Source organism: Periplaneta americana, chromosome 4 (genome assembly GCF_040183065.1).
Source record: "Periplaneta americana isolate PAMFEO1 chromosome 4, P.americana_PAMFEO1_priV1, whole genome shotgun sequence".
In the NCBI taxonomy this organism is placed as follows: Eukaryota; Metazoa; Arthropoda; class Insecta; order Blattodea; family Blattidae; genus Periplaneta; species Periplaneta americana.
In genome coordinates this window covers 25,978,362-25,995,520 of record NC_091120.1, presented here as the reverse complement: position 1 = coordinate 25,995,520, position 17,159 = coordinate 25,978,362, and the positions used below count along the sequence as shown (strand labels likewise).

Here is a 17,159-nt window from a genome sequence, read left to right as displayed (position 1 = left end):
TAATCTTTTGTTATATTTGTATTGAGAGTGATGGCGGATTAAGAACTGGAATACATCTAATCCGCCATGACGTGAACAATGATTGATGAAATAAATAAATAAATAAATAAATAAATAAAATAATAATAATAATACGAAAGAGTATTACAAGTTCAGTCTCTAAATGCATGGTGAATTATGAAGTTTAAACGTAGTTTTCATTGCTAGTACAGTTACGGAGTAAAAACTCACAGTAATGTAAGTTGAATACTGAGTGTTTTGTATGCCATATACCTGCATGTAATAGAGAGTGGTTTGTTTTACATGTCAGCAGTGACGTCTGGTGAACTTAAATTAAAGGTGTGCTTGTCCTGAAGAAACATAGTTTAATCATCTTTAAAAGTGATTTGCAAGCGACATTAATATAGAATGGACCTATGGTGGACAGTATTAAAATGTTTTTAAACTAAAAGGATAAATGTAATATTGAAGTATTCCATTTTTACAGGGTGTGCACAACACACGACAAAATCTTACATATTCATCCAGGTTCTGAGCTTACATTTTTATGTTAATGTTTAATCATGTTTGAGTATGTATGTAATTGTGAAGGTACTGATTATTATTAGGGTTACGTTATAAAATAAACGTCGAAATTGACTCTGGGAATCAGTACCTCCCCCCCTACCCCCGCCTATGACATTCCAAATGTCTGCCCCAGTATTATGAACGGATAAAATGGTTTTCTGGTTATTTTAAGCAGTTAAAAAATTGCTTTACTGATTATTCTCGTATCTCAAAACATGTTTTGACTTGCACACACAAAACTTGTGGTCTGTATACAGACATGGAGAGCCTAGTTATCAATCACCAGTTTAATATCCAGGGATTATTGTTTTTAGAGACAATTAATATTAGGTACCCTCCACAAAACTGGCTTCATTTATACATTGACGGATCCTTGATTTCCAGAGAAGAAGGTGCCAATGCAGGTGTTACGTGCTGTCTCTTCTCACTTTATTGATCTCTTGGATATGGAACAACAAGTTTTGATGGAGAAATCGTTGCAATAAGTGAAAGTCCCAGGAATCTTCTATTTCACATCAATAAATTTAAGAATGCAGTTATATTGTCAGACTCCAAAGCAGCTATTCTATCAATAGTCTCTAAACACTCACCTTCATCTCAAACAGCAGAAATAACTAAAATGCTCTCTCAATTAATATCACTCAATAAAAGAATTGTATTCCAATGGATACCATCCCATTGTGGAATCCTGGGAAACGAGAATGCGGGTGCATTAGCAAAGAAGGGCAGCACTGCTACTTACAGACTTGTTACTAAATCTTCGTATTACTCTGTGAAGAGATTTATTAAATCTACATACTTAGACTTCAACAAACAAAATTTGATAACACAATCTCAAGGGAAAAAATGAAACTCTCTGCATCATAATCCACAGTTAATTCCCGATTTACCACGAAAATCGTCTGTAGCTGCATTTAGATTGGCAACAGGCCATGATTGTTTGGCCAAACACCTGCATAGAATTGGAATATATCAGTTCCCTAACTGCCCATTGTGCAACTCAAACCAAGAAATGGATTCGAAACACCTCAAAATCTGTGCTTCGATGGATGACCATGATAATATCTTTGAAAAATATTGGAGTGCAAGAGGTCAAATGACTTTATTGTCAAACGCCTGGCATTAGAAAACAACAACAACATATCCAGGGATTGGGCCAAAGATCCATTCTAAGCTAAATATCTTGTCTGTCCAATATTAAGTGTAATATTGTTAAAAAAACAGCACCAAGATACAACATTTTCAATATTGTACCATTTCACATTGTTCTAAAACAGAAATATGCGTATAATACCTCTTTCCATTTAAAAGTTCGCCCATCAATATTTCTCCAACTGTTAGATTTCAGACATAGGTATTCAGTTGTAATCTCTTGATGGAGAGGAAGAGAAGGCCTGATGGCTATCTCTACCAAGTTAAATAAATAAATACTAAATATTATCAGGGTAAATCGATGTACATATTACAACAATTTGTTTCACAACATAACAGATGCTTTGATAATATTGTGATGACTGTGTAGGAAAATAACTGTAAATTCTTTCTAAAGGTTTCATGGCTAAACATTAATAATAAATGTTTTTTATAATTTTTTATAATATTTTTACTTCGAAACACCGCTCATAGTTTGGAACTGTGGCTGCCATGGTGGCCTAGTGGCTAGAGCATCCTGGATTCGATCCCCAGAGTATCCCAATATATGACTTCTGTTGGGCAAGTCCATGGTCCTGATAACACAGGGGTTTTCTTCAGGAGCTCCAGTTCCCTGGTGGCGTCGGAGATACTATGTCCTGACTCATGATGGAGAACTCAAAACTCTTCTTTAGTTGGATATCTAATTATGTACAGTAAAACCCCTCGTATCCGGCACCAAATATCCGACAATACCAAAACAACAGCACTTTTGGCTATGCCAAAAAAAAAAAAAAAAAGTAATTCATGTGAAAGGGAAGAGTCGAAGATGTGAGTGGTTTTCGTGGATCACACATGCTGAATATTGTTTACTCTTTACATTGTTCATGCTTGAAAACATAGATAGAAAACCTCGTTTTCTCCCTGGAGATCAGTAAGCTGTCACTTGGGCCTTGGAAACAATGTGCAGAGATGATATCCTTAAATTTACCACTTGAACTCGCCCGTTCGTTTGGACAAGTCTAACTAGGAAAGTGTGAAATTCTCTGTTCCTACAGCGCATAGAAGTTTCATTCGAATGGAAGATAGTAAATATAAACAAGAAGACATTAGAGATATGTTAAAGAGGTTCAAATCATCGAGCACTACTTCATCTTCATAGTTGCAATGTTGGCTACACTGTTCTTCACGTCACATGGCCCCTATTTAAAATTGTCATAAGGTTACAAAAACGTTTAGTATTTTTTACGCTATTATGCATTACAATAAATTATGAATTGATGAATGTACATTATTGTATTCAATACTAAAAATAAACATTGTACGTATTTCAAAACTTTATTTTCAAGTATCTATATGAAAATTACTAAATTTAAACATGGAAAATAATATATATTATTTTAATGTACCGAAGTACATATGATATTTCCATGCAGATATTCTGCGTCATCATACGATGAAAGAGTAATGGAATGGAGAAAAATTCTCTCCGGTGCCGGGATTTTCATCATATGATGACGCAGAATATCTGCATGGAAATATCATATGTACTTCGGTACATTAAAATAATATATATATGATATGCGTAAATCACTTCGTGATTTAAGACGGCGCTTATTCCGTCGGATCCCGGCTAACTAGTCACTCATAACGAGTGCACCTCAGCACATGTGTGGACTTCAGTCCTACGTTCATAGACATCTATGACGTAGTGCAGAGGGCGGCCACTAGAGGGAACCCAAGAGTTGGAACTTAAACTGAGACGATTCTGTCCGACGCCGGGGTGGGTATGCGGTGTGGCTTAGTGGATAAAGCATCAGCACGTAGAGCTGAAAACCCGGGTTCAAATCCCGGCGCCGGAGAGAATTTTTCTCCGTTCCATTACTCATTCATCGTATGGAAAATAATGTTTTTGCAGTACAGTATGTTTTTACATAACCTATAAACGTATTTTCCAATTATCTGGCAAAATCAGTTATCTAGCACTGACTTTGTCCCACAGTTGCCTGATACAAGGAATTCTACTGTACTATGTTTCTTCATTACATTAACAGCATTGTTTAAATAATCTATTTCTTGTGTTTATTTACATTCCCCGTTAATATATGATTATCTTATTTTCAGATACCAAATGATATTCAAGGAATGGATAGTGTATGAATGTAAGCCCGTTTTCGAAGTGCACCTTCTTGTTGGTGTGGACTTTGTTACCACATATGGAACAGATAATCAACTTATCATAAATGGGCAAGATTTGCCTCAGTCAGGTTCAACTTCTTATATACTGTTCTGGATAAAGGTATTGCAAATGATATGGTAATTACTCAGCATTTGGGCTATATACATGCATTTGCCTGACTGTTAATCCAAAGTAGTATCATGCGAATGGATGCTGCTTCTATCCATGTCATATTAGCTGAAGTTCTTGTTAATCGTTATCTCCCAGGTGTGCATGATTGTATGAGGATGTATGTCATTTAGCTCAGGCCTTGAGTGGTTATGGCCCTGACCAATCACTGCCATGCTAATGTCGTTATAGTTGGAAACAGCATCTTCTGTATCTGTCAGTTATGCCTGAAAGGCACCTGGAATATACCCACAGATTGTAAACTTTGTACCAAAGAAATTCATGTTGATCTGATTTGTATGATTATTGGGAAAGGTGTGAAAATTCTCTCTTTTAATAATGGAATGTACAATAATATGATTGCAGCAATTAGTTTGTTGAATCTCTTAGATATAGTAAATGCATCTTAGGGAAATGTCAACCAACCCATGTGCAGTTACTATACGGTTAGGTGCTTGCAATGCACTACTGTGGTTACACATTATTTTTCTCGATTCCATAGTTTGCAGCTCCATTATCATGATAAACAGGGATGTTTCATTTTTTACTTTAGAAATCTCTTGAAATTTTAATGGCCAGTTTGTCCAAGTAATGTTTAATTTTGCTTAACGAATGTTAAATTAACAGTCTGTTTATTTTTAATGCTTTGTTAATGTATTTTCCATTTGTTCAACATAATTTTGTTTAAGATAACCAACACTTAACTATAACGTCTGTTAGCACTATTTTAACTACTCAACACAGTTGGTAATGATTCTACACATGTAAGACAATTTTTGATTGGCTAAAATTAATCTTTAAATTCTATATTATAGAGTGAGTCATGAAACTTGCATAAAATGACGACCTGTTATAGTAGGCCACGCTCCATAAACAAACAGTGGACAAATGAAAGTTGTAGGTGACGTGCTGAATAATAATTACAAAGTAAGGTTATATTTCCTCGTTGCTATTATGGATACGAAATACGAAAGAAATAAAATAACACTGATGTATTTAAACAGTCCAAAGTATTTTTTAAATGTTATATTACGAGTCATATGCTAAACATTCCCTACAGAGAGACACAAAATATTAATTTTGCAACTTCTGTTCGAACAGCTGTGGAGACATCGGCCATATTTAACTAACTGTTAAACGAGTTAACTGCCCGAAATCCTACATTTAAAATTAACAAATTGTTAACAATCTGTTAAACCAAACTGGTTTTGAAAACATACAATTTTATTAATTAACAAACTGTTTAGAGTTTAACAGTCGTTAAATTTTCTAACAACACTTGGAAAAACCGGCCATAAGTGTGGCAGCTGTGTTGTAGGAGAGAGAAAGTGTAACAGTAGTAATGCTGTTTGGGTTTGTTGAACTTTATAACCTCAATTATGTTACCTCGTATTATTTATTTATGGATCTCTAATATCAGTCACTGACTGGACCCTTTCCCTGTTTATCATGTTGGTAGGCTATTGGATTTTTTTTTTTATTCCTAATGTTAAACTCCTGTTTCAACATAAAATGAGCTTATTGTGTTGTTGAGAAACACATTGTTGATTGTATACAAGGGACACTTCAAATATTATTTAATTTAATCAAATTGTGTGTGTTTTCATGTGTGTTTTCTTACAGCTAGGCATGTTGTCTTCACAGAAAATATTTTGTAATTATCTTACATCTTATTCTAAAGCATTGCAATAGTATTATTATAGAACTTAATTGATGGTTACTTTTACATTATATGCAGTCAAGAACAATCTTTCCGACCATCCCTAAAACACTTAGACATTAATACTATTCTCTCTCTACATAAAGAGGTGGTAAAATTGAGTTGTGTACAATTGTATTGGAGTTTGAAGCTTGTCATAATGATTGATATGTTATAAGGACTACAGCTATTTATTACTTTATTTATTTAAGAGTTACAATATAGTGTAGGATTAATTACTCTGTAGCCAGTAATATGCGGACAAACAAAATTGAAATATTCAGTTGACATCTGTATGATGCTAAGATATAAAGACATTTCATTACTAAGTGCAATATCTGTATTTTTGCTGGTATGTGCAAAGTAATTTTTTCCAAGTCTATAATGGCTGTGATATCAAGAAAGCCAATGAAAATCCAGAGTAACTTCAATTTTTATTATTAGTATTATTATTTTGTAATGCATTGAGACTGTCATTCCATTTCATGCAAATAAGAAGTTAACATCCATTTGAATGTATAAAGGAACTTGAAAAACAATTCCCGTAACTCAAATATCTTTAAGATGTTTTATTTAAGGATTCAAATAGTTCATGACGTTTTTATCTCGCCACTGTACAAAGTACAGTATAGAGAAATTCTTATACACTGGAAACAAATAATAATTTTCAGCATCCTTAAAAAAATACCAGAAAAAACATTTCTGAACTCCATTACTAACATTATTGGGTGCATGTAGTTACTTTACATAGAAGGAAACATGTTCAGATTTTAAAAAGTCTGAATATCTACTGTTTCTGTGTTACTTTGCAAGGTGTCGAATGTGAACCACTTATCTCTCAGATTTTTTTCATGTATTTGGGCTATTCCATATGAAATCGATCGGTAAAAAACCTCGCTTTTTTTTTTATACTCTAATTTTTTCCCTATTTATACAAGGTGCTGAGGAGAGCGCATTTTCAAAAATATACTATCAAAAGTCAAACGGTTTTCGTACTATTGAGCGACAAATTTAGCGTATTTTATAAAAACAAGTCTCTTTCAGTGCTCAGAACTCTGGAACCATTTACTGCAGAACATTGAATGGGAGCTCATTTTGAAGCTGACATTTGGTAGGTTATGTTAAGAAGTAATCCTTATTTTTATTGTACACAGAGAGACAGATAATCTGATTTTACTTACTTTTAGGCTTTTTGCCAATTTGTAAAAATGTAAAAAAATATTGAGAAAAAACTTTGTATTATTAAGAGGGATTCGGCATTGTTTGCTTTGTGGTATGGCAATAAGTTTCGAGGGTATTAAATAGATTATTTTCACATGCCTGGACTTGAACAGCGCAGTACCACAATCACTAGCCGAGAGCTGAAGATAAGTGAGCGTTGGGCGTCATTTTACTCCTGTGTTTATGAAAACTTTTGATAAAGCTAGCCCAGCTATGCGCTACTAGACGAAACATTACGTGTTTGTCTCCTGGCCTTGCTTGTCTCGGCTAGCTCCCGTCTGACAGTCAGTTCACGCGCGTACTATTTATTTTCTTTATTTGATATTTTCAATACTTTCTTATCAACATACCATCAGCAAAAAATATTTGTTTATTTGTACTTTCAATGCGGAATCTAACTATATATTTTTAAAATATTTTTTTCCTAGGCAAAGGTGTCTTAATGAGGAAAAATCTAAATTTATCCATTTCCATAAAAAGTAAGAAAATCTGTTTATATGTCAATATAAACTTTAATTTCTCAGCATCAAAATAAACCATGATTTTGATCATTGAGTGAAAGGGTTTCAGAGCTACAACAGTTTAAAGTTGCTAATTTTATGAAAATAGGACAAATTTAAATATTTTTAATTTAAACACTATGAAGTTCTGATGCCTCAAACTTTGCACAAAGCATTGTATCACAGTTGTCAACGGACAGAAAAAGTTTCATTGTATTTAGAAATTGTAAGGTCAATTTTCTCTATATTTCGGGCGATTTGAGATGGAATAGCTCATTTAGATCTTGAACTTACAGACACATTTCTGTTAAGAGTCGATTTTAACTTTCTTTTTTTTTTTCCTTCAAAGAATTTTTTGTTCCAGAAATATTCTGTCTACAGTGTTCCAAAAGTTATGAGTTCAGAAAATCTTTTCATCTGTTATTAAAGAAATATTCCTAATTACGGTGACTTTTCATCTTTTTAATTGTATGAATGATAGTTAATAAAGAAATTGTCGAAAATTATGGAAAGTGAGAATATCCCGACGAAACTCGAAACACAACCCTGATTTCGTCCACCTCAATTCACCAGGATTTGAACTCATTTCCAGATATGAGAAGCTGATGTTCTGGTTATTTAGCTAATTGTTCACCTTACTAGAGTGGGATAAGTTGAAAACAATTATAACACCTTTACAAAGAACATGAATACATTAGAATTAAAAATTATTACCAAACTCGTATGTGTTGATTGCAAAATGTCTTATATTTGAATGTTTGAAACTGGAGTTGCAGATAAACTACTATATAATACCAATTGTAAAGTATTTTACCCCTTTTTCTGTATAGAATGTTATTCTTATTTGAAAATGTTTTGAAATGGAGTGACAAAAATCTTTCAGAACCTAGTAACACATATTCCTAGTGTTTGTTGTGAGAGATGTTGGGTAGGACACAATGGCAGATTTCACTTTGATATTCCTACTTTACCTTGTGTCTATGAACATGATGTTATGAATCATATGTCTAGTACAATGAGTTTTTGAAACTTCTGGTGACCAGTGAGCAGAATTCTAACACTGCATTAATGAAATGCTATGTTTAAAAATCTGCAACATTGAAATTACTCGTACAAGTTTATATGTTAATTAATTGATAGTTTTTCAGGCTGTTACGTAAGTTTTATATAATGATAGTGTCAAACACTTAATTGAAATAATTTTGGAAGCTATTGTTACCATGGACTTAAAAAAAAAAATAAGCTTTTTCATTATACCAAGTACAGAGGATGTATTGTGTTGATACAAGAAATTGACCTAAACATATTTTAATTGAGTACATGTTTTAAGTATTGTTAATATATATGCAAAACGGTTTTTGACATTTCTTCTTTTTATTCATGCTGTTTTTTGCGTAAAGAATTTTCCCTTGTATTGACTGGATTTTTTTACTTATTGTTTATAATTCACAACTTGAAGCAGAAAAAAATTTCACTGGGATAGTAATGGTACTCACAGTTTGCACCATAGGCGCCGACTTCTTTGAAATGTTGGGGGAAGGGAGGGCAGAACTCTGCACAAAAGTCTGAGAAAATTTTAATTGCTGTTCTCAAAAAATGGCCTTACAAATTTTACAGAAAGTAATATCGTTCGATTTTTCACATAATACCCATTGGAAATTCCTTAACCTTAGATGGTTGAAAACTACTGCCCTTATGGACTACAATTTTCTTTTTACTGCTTTGCTCATCTTTCGTTGATTCTTTCAGTAATGATCAACTTTAGCTATTACTTTCACTGCCACTAATATAACTCAGTTTTATTTAGCATTTTGTTCCCTTTCATTGCATTTTTATTTGGGGCAGTTTTCTTTATTAAAAATGGATCCATTATCGATATCACATCACAATCACTGTTCATTTAACATGCACACACCCACAATGATGACCATCACAAAAAACCATCACGAAAACTGAATGTTGACAGCAGGTACCTTTAAATTTCGTAACAAATTCAGTTGTTTATAAAATGCAGGAGGAAAGACTAATTAATTATTGTTTTAACGTGAGGAATCTCTCAGGTTTTTCAACTAACACTCTATATGCATTCCTAGATTCACCCTTACGTGCTACATGCCATGCCCATCTCATAATATTATGACATATTATGTCTGGATTTAATGTTCTTAATTATGTTAGGTGAAGAATACAATGCGACACTTTTAACAAAAATAGTTTTTTGTACGAATTCATTTCTTATATATTTAGGGCATTACTAGTAGAATATTATAAAATTTACTCACAAATAACATAAGTATACACTGTAGAAATTGTGATACCAGATCTAATAGTATTGGACTCTGAACTTTCAGTATGCTCTCCTGTAAAACTTTCTCTGTGTGGCTTAGGACTATATCATTTTCAGCCCTTCAAATGTTTGCCGTTTATAACGGAATACGAGATTTTGGGTCTTATGTAAGGAAAAAATTTTCAACAACAACAAAGGAGTAAAAGAAGGCCACATTCTCACTAGCTAACAAAGAGAAGTTGTGACATTGATATTACAGATTTCTTTGGTAATTGTTTTGGTGAAACTACAATGAACATAAAAGGACTCGTGTCCTGGTGCTCTCCATAGACCCAAATTTGCCCTAAAAATAAAATATTTAGATGTTTGATGTGAATATGTCTTTAAAATCAGACCAATGTATGACGTACCAGGACAGAAATGGCAATGTAACATTCACAGGGTGATCCATTTCGACACTATAACTTCATGACTAATAATACGATTGAAATAAATGTGGTTCCGTTCGATCGGGTATACAACTACGATGCGAGCATGACATTGAGTTGGCACTGAGCATGGGACCCACAGTGACTGGCGGCCATTTTGAGCATGAACGAAAATTTTCAGTAGTGTATCTCGCAACTCTGATGTGTTAAGGCTGGTTCACAATAAACCGGGAACTGAAACAACGAGAACATTAATATTGTTAAAATATATTTAAATGTGAGTGTTCACAATTAACTTTCATGTTCTCCTTCCCGGCCTCCGGCAAGCTTCTCGTTAATTGTGAATGCTCATATTTAAATATATTTATTTTAACAATATTTCCGTTCTCGTCGTTTCCGTTCCCGGTTTATTGTGAACCAGCCTTTAGGGTGATGATTTTGGTGCCGAATGAAAGATGTCGTCTAGATCTCGATTTCAGCCCGACGTTTTAAAGCATACATGGGCACAATTTTCGGTTATGTGAGGCACTCGATTTGAAATAGTTTGTTTACTAGGAGAGCAGACTGCAGAGTGGGATGGGAAATATAAACTGCTGTGACCTGCGTCACCTTATCGTAATCACTAAGGCAGTCAGTGGCGAATTATTAGGAAAGCGCTTGGTTAACATGAGAGACTCGAAAACTTTTATTCAATTTGGCAAATGAATTCGGCAGCTTTAATCATAAACCTCTTTATTATTTCTCCACCATTGAATTGATTTAAATCACAGGCGAGAAATTGCGTAACTAGCCAATAATATTCCACTACGCTCCAGTCTCTCTCCGGAAGATATCCACGCCTCATTTCAAATTTATTTATTTTTCTACCAGTAACTATGGACCTCGTCTTGTTTGCATTTATCGTCATCTCATACTGCTCACAGATGCCATTTAGCTTCAGAAGCATATCTCTTAGTATTTTCATACACTAATACCTCTAAAAAAATTCCAAGGTCCTAGATTCACTTTGAATATGCATACAATTCCAAACAATTGGCTCCCAAATTTATTACTTTTCCTTTTGGAGAACCAGAGCATATGTCTGATTTTCGATATACTTTTGCCAAATAAGTCTGTGACATCGATGTGATAATTACTGACTGTAATTTAAATTATTTCATTGCCGTAAGTGATAGTAAATGAACAGAAACTTAGCAAGCTTTGTGCAGATAATGGGTATAAAATTGAAGAATGTACTCAAATTAAATGCGGTATTTAACTTTTAGCAGTGAGAATCATATGAACATTGAAATATAGTTTTTAGAAAGAAGAAAGCTATTGTTCACATTACATTTGGAAGATAGTAGAAGTGTAATTATTCTAGGATTGGATCACCTGGCAGCATACATATATAGTCACTCACAAGGCACAGAACTGTATGTTTCCTAAGGGCCGTATTCATAAACGAGACTTTGGATGAAGACTTCCCAAAGTCGACTTTCGTAGTAAAGTTTAACTTTGTTAAAAGTCCTATTCATAGACAATACTTCTGAGACTCTGACTTTGGTAAGTCGAGATTTGACGATCTTGTTCTAATGTTGGCAGTCAAAATGACTGCCTTCTAAACGAATTAAATTAATTGATAGTTGAAATAGAGTAGGCATTTCCACAATCAAAGCCATCTTTTGAGTCACAAATCAATGAAACAATTGAACATCGGTACATGTTCAGCAATTGTTAATAGTTCTTGCAGTTTTACATAAGAATAATATTATTCAAGGGCTTATTGAGAAACTAGCGTAAGTACAAAAATTGACATTTTCAGGTCTTTACACCAATCGATAATAATTTGTTCTTCTACCTGGTCACAAAAAGCGTAACTCAGTTCGAACAGTCTTATATGTAACACAATTCATAACTACAAAACGTGATGGTATAGTTTATCTGAAATAGTATTGCCTGTTAAGAATTTTGTTGTGAATAAAACATCTATTGCAGTTACGTTAGTTTCACATTAAGCCCTGAAATTATTCCATTGTAAAATAGTTTTGTTGTGAAGATATGGAAGATAAGATTCTACCAATGACAGACTATGAAAGAGACATATTATCCAGCTGACAGTTGGCAGAGTTATTCCCTGCATGTCTGCAGAAACTACTTAAAAATTATCTGAACTCAATATGTAGAAAACATTATTATGACGACCGCAAGGATTATAAATTAACTGCATTTCCAACTGTATAACCTATCTTCTATAAAATTAAATATTAAGAATCAATATCCTTACCTATAGCTTAAAATCGCGATGAAATAAGTTGTATTATTTATGGTGGAATAGACAATCCTCTTTGATTATTCATCAATGAAAGTTGAAACATGACGAGGATATTTAATACTGTCTGTTTATCAAATCTGTACCTTGATTTGAATTTATAATCTATAATAATACGCTAAGGAACATGAGAAACTTTAATAATCTCCTAGATGTCTCCAATATTCTCGGCAAATTCAACAATTTCCCAAATATCAATCATTTTCCTTTTGTCCACAAACGAAAGTCAAAGTCAAAGTCTAGATTTTCGGCGACTTTCCTCAAAGTGTCGATTGTGAATAGGAAAATGGTGACTTTGTACTTTCCAAAGTCAACTTTGGTCCAAAGTCTTGTCTATGAATACGACCCTAAACTGTGGATGTAGAAACTCGACTCTGTAATGTACATAAAATTGTGTCACAGGAGATATCAGTCCAGTAGAGAATTAAACCTTTTAACAAGGAACATGATTCAAAAGAAAAAGAAAAATGTTACTAGAAATGTTTGTTGTTGAGATAATGAAGGAAATATTATTATAATAAATTTCATATAGTTCGCAAAGAAATGTCTAGTATCTATGAAAATGTAATTCATAAGTAACATTTCCACACGATTATTTTATTAATGTTATTTTTATAGGTCATTATATTTTAGTTTTTTGATGATGACATAAAATGTAAACAGAACATTGAATTTATAGGTCCATTGAGACTAGGTAATGAGTTTTAATTTCAATAATCGAATTGGAGCTAAATCAGAAGAAGAGACTTTTCCTGGAGTACAAATAAAAAAGTCAATGAACTACTCAGATATGTTCAATTGAGGAGTTTAATTGCAGATGAGAATATGTGTTCACAGGTACGTTACTGCATAACTGGTCATCAGATACTGTAGTAGCAAAGAAATATTTTATAATTAAAGAAATGCATTAATTCTTAGTCTTAATTGTAGCACAGAAAAGGTCTGATTCAATTTCTTACATAATGACTTGAGATTATACTATTACCACATTTTGTAGTAAATTTCTTTATCTTTACATAATGTATATAATTCTTCTAGTCCCACGCCGTGGCATCGTGGTCTAAAGCATCCTACATAGGACTCGTGTTACAAATGCACGCTGGTTCGACTCCTTATGGGGGAAGAAATTTTCTCATGAAATTTTGGCCAGTGTATGAGATCGTTGCCCACCCAGCATTGTGATGCACTTGGAAAGCTACGATGGTAACGAAATCTGGTTACGAAAGCCAGCTTTAACGGCTGGGGGAATCATCGTGCTAACCACACGATACCTCTATTCTGGTTGGATGATCGTCCACCTCTGCTTTGGCATGTGGACGTGAGGCCAGCAGCCGTCTGGTCCGTCATGGTCCTTCATGGGCTGTTGTGCCACGGATTATTATTATTATCATTATTATTATTATAATTCTTCTAATTGTTCCTGTTCCAGTGTATTGACCACATATGTTCCGAGTATTGTAAAAGTTTTACATCTGATTTTACTTAAATATGCGTATTTGTTTTATTTCCCAATCATTAATGTGGAGTATAGTAAGTCTCTGTGGAAAATAAATTAAATTGCGAGATTTACATGGCAAACATATTAAAGAAACCCACAAACAGAACTGGTCCAATTTGTCCGTCTCTGCACCTTTCTGGCACAGAACAATTGTTAGAATTTTACTCCTTTTAACTTGAATATTTACACTGTACATTCGTGCAGAATGGATACTTAAGTGTTAGCTAATAGAAACTTAGTGGTTTATATGAAATCCCGGCCATAAAATAATTTTCTAGCAAAACTTTTCTTTGTTGTTGACTTGTCCTACAATTAAGACAAGGAACTATGAAACTGGTAATATTGTCATTTGCAGTAAAATTATATGCAGATACAGAAGACTTACTACTGGGTATACTACCAAAAGCATTTAATTTTTCATACCGATATTTATTCTGTGTTTTCATCTATGTAGTCCATGCCTTGTATGAAAGTGATATGGATTTGCGTAGTTAATTTGTAAAATGAGAGTGGCTTCCTAGGGCGTTCAGTGGAGTGAAGGATACTTCGCTGCTCTTCTCAAGAGAGTGACCAAACTCTTCCTAAAAATCACAACTCTTCTACTGTTTGATCATTGTAGTCTGTACCAAGTGTTCTTTTAATATGACGATAAAATGTTCAATCGTTTTCAAGTAAATTTTCATAGTTATTCATTAAAGTAGTGGTGGTAGAGCAGAACCATCTTTATGTCGCAATGACTGCAGTATATCTTCAGATTATGGAGATGTATCAGATGTACACAACGTTACAGCTAACAAACATTAGTTCTAAGTAATGGATTGTCACAAGTTCTTTTTAACATTCAAGAAAAACGAAAACAAGAAAACCAGACGACTTAAGTTTTTTTTCCTGTCAGCCAGCTGTATTAACTTCATGGAAGTATCAAAGTCATTAATTAACAAGTGGTTGGCTCTCTTTAATATTAATGCTCTCTATACAACATCAGAACTACATTCGACTCCCTATGATTTGCCTTGCGGGTAATTTGCGATCTTTTTTTTTTTTGTGGGGGGGGGGGGGCTAAAGTTACGTCATTTCTGTTTTCGCCCTATTTACAGTCTCTCCCTCCATCTTCATTCATTCTTCTTTTTCTTCTTCTTCTTCTTCTTCTTCTTCTTCTTCTTCTTCAGTCCCTTCTGCTGCTAAGCGTCAGGTTCTTCTCTCTCCTTCCATTTCATCCATTTTTCCCGTTCTCTACACATTCTCTTCATCTCTACCATTGTTTTTCCTTTCTGTTGGCCTATTCTTTCTATTGTATCCTCCCATTTAATCCTTGGTCTTCCTCTTCCCTTTCTTCCTTCCACTCTCATTTCCATCACCTGTTTAACCTTCCTTTACTCTTCCATACGATATACATGCCCAAACCATTTCAACTGCCTTTCATTAATCATCTCTGTTAATGCTTTTCTCAGATTAACTTCTTCTCTTATCCTGTCATTCCTTATCCTATCTCTTCTGGTCTTTCCTACAGCTCTTCTAAGATATTTCATTTCCACTGCTGTTAATTTACTTCGATGTTTATCTAAGAGTGGTAAGCTTTCGGTACTATATTGTATTATAGGTTTAATTATTGAATTATATATCTGCATTTTTGTCTTAGTGGTTATTTCGTTTTTCCCCCAACTATTGTATTACTTATTTGATAGTATGCTGATGTTGCTTTCTTTACCCTGTTCAGTACTTTTTGATCTACTCTTCCATCACTAGTTATTACTGTTCCCAAATATTTAAAACTTTCCACTCTCTCCAGGTTTTGTCTTTCACATTCAATGTTAAATTCTGTTTCCTGTCTATCTTCCTTAGAGATCCACATTACTTTACTCTTGTTGACATTAATCCGCATCCCTTTTCTCATTAACTCTTCGTTCCATTCCATCAGCATGTGTTGTAGCCTTTCAGGTGTTTCTGCTATTAATGCTATATCATCCGCATAGATTAACATTTGTAAATATACTGGTCTTAATCTCCAATTTCCCACTTTAGTTCTATGTGTCCTACGTTTACATATTTTAATTATTTCATCATCTTAAGAAATTTGCGATCTGAAATAAAAAAAATAACAATTCTGTAAGAAAAATAAAAGATGACATTATTTTTGTTAAACTGAAGTGTCTTTGGCATACCTACATGGAAACTGCTGTTTTTCATAACACATTATTGGTTAGAAAGTTCTTCTTTGCTGTAAGCGTACGGCAAAAACATTGTTACGGTCACTTTTCCGTATGAATATCGCCAAATTGTCATAGTACGGTATGACGAAACATAATGAAAACTATCATGTCACAATATCAACATATTGCCAACTATGGACACAGAAATTGTAGGTAATGCCTCCTAGTCCTCTAAAAATACTAACAGATAATCTTATTTAGTTTTACTTACAGAAATAATATACCAACAATTTCATAACCACAGCTTGACACGCCATATAACTAGACATACCTTTTGATTGAAAAACGCAAGCATTATGTGTTATGTTATTAATTCCACACTGTTACATCTCGTCCATTCTTAAAAAAAATTGAATTCCTTCATTTATCGTTCTTCAGATTTTCTAGGTAAAATTTACATAAAGCCTCCTCAGAATTTCTGTCTTAATATCACAACAAAATATATTTTTTGATAACGCCATTTTGAGTTTTGCATAGTTCAGAATATACACAATAATCATGATGTTATAACTAGACCTGTTATATAGACAATGTAGTATTGTAGGCCGTGACTCCTAACCTACAAAAATCTAAATAATCTGTGATTTATTTATTACTTTAATTAATTCACATAGAATTTCCATGTAGTTGTGACAAAAAATATTGTACGTAACTAGTACGAAAGTGTCTTTCGCGCAATCATTTCGAAATTCTGGACTCTGCTAATGCCTCATCCATAAACGACTCAATCATACACGAAAGTATCAATTTCTGTACTAGTTACGTAAATAACTATTGTAAAACGTATATTTCTTGTTTTAAGGTTATATCCTACTGCAGTACTATATAATATTATAATGTTTCAAAATATAATGCACTTGATTTTGAGGTGCGGGCATATTTTAGTAATTAAACCTGTCAGTAACTTTTACCGGACTTTAAATAATAATTAAAAAAATTTGCGGATAATTCGTGATTTTC

General features: G+C 33.5%; 1 protein-coding gene across 5 annotated transcripts in view; it reads left to right on the top strand.

The window, feature by feature from the left end:
• metro (membrane palmitoylated protein 7-like protein metro) overlaps positions 1-7,254 on the top strand; it is a 45,937-nt gene extending 38,683 nt beyond the window's left edge. For all 5 annotated transcript variants that reach the window (XM_069823053.1, XM_069823049.1, XM_069823052.1 and 2 more), the window contains one exon: positions 3,823-7,254. The gene's annotated coding sequence lies outside the window, so the exon portion shown is untranslated. The remainder of the gene's footprint in view (positions 1-3,822) is intronic.
• Positions 7,255-17,159: the final 9,905 nt, after the last annotated feature.